The sequence below is a fragment of the Pterocles gutturalis genome, unplaced genomic scaffold, assembly GCF_000699245.1.
Source record: "Pterocles gutturalis isolate BGI_N339 unplaced genomic scaffold, ASM69924v1 scaffold17192, whole genome shotgun sequence".
Taxonomy (NCBI): domain Eukaryota; kingdom Metazoa; phylum Chordata; class Aves; order Pterocliformes; family Pteroclidae; genus Pterocles; species Pterocles gutturalis.
In genome coordinates, this window is record NW_010115751.1 from 7,344 (window position 1) to 8,107 (window position 764).

Sequence of the window (764 nt, forward strand, 5' to 3'; positions counted from 1 at the left end):
CTTCAAGTACTGGAAGGCCGCAATGAGGTCTCTGTGGAGCCTTCTCTTCTCCAAGCTAAACAAGCCCAGTTTTCTCAACCTTTCTTCATAGGAGAGGTGCTCCAGCTCTCTGAGAAACAGGGAAGGACTCTTTATCAGGGAGTGTAGCGACAGGACGAGGGGTAATGGTTTTAAGCTGAAAGAGGGTAGATTTAGAATAGATATTAGGAGGAAGTTTTTTCCTGTGAGGGTGGTGAGGCAGTGGAACAGGTTGCCCAGGGAAGCTGTGGATGCCCCATCCCTGGAGGTGTTCAAGGTGAGGTTGGATGAGGCTTTGAGCAACCTGGTCTAGTGGAGGGTGTCCCTGCCCATGGCAGAGTGGCTGGAACTTGATAACCTTTAAGGTCCCTTCCAACCCAAACCATTTTATGATTCTATGAATATATATTTTGAAAAAAAATAATGGGAATAACTCAGACTTTATTTAATAGAGAGTATTTTCTGGTAGTCAGCTTTGTGTTTCAGACAGAATCAAGGAGAAGAACATTTTCAAAACTCCCTGAAAGGGATATTACAATGTGAGATCTCCTTTTGCTGGTCTTCATTTTGTTTATTTTTCACATTTACAATTCCTTAGCAAGAAATACAAAGATCATAGGAGGCCATCTGGCTGTCAGCCCGCCTCTGGTTTCTTATGCACATACATAAACACACAAGAATCAGTTCACTGAAATGTGTCTTGGGATGAGTAGAGCTGAATATGATTTACAAGAAAAATCTGTTTT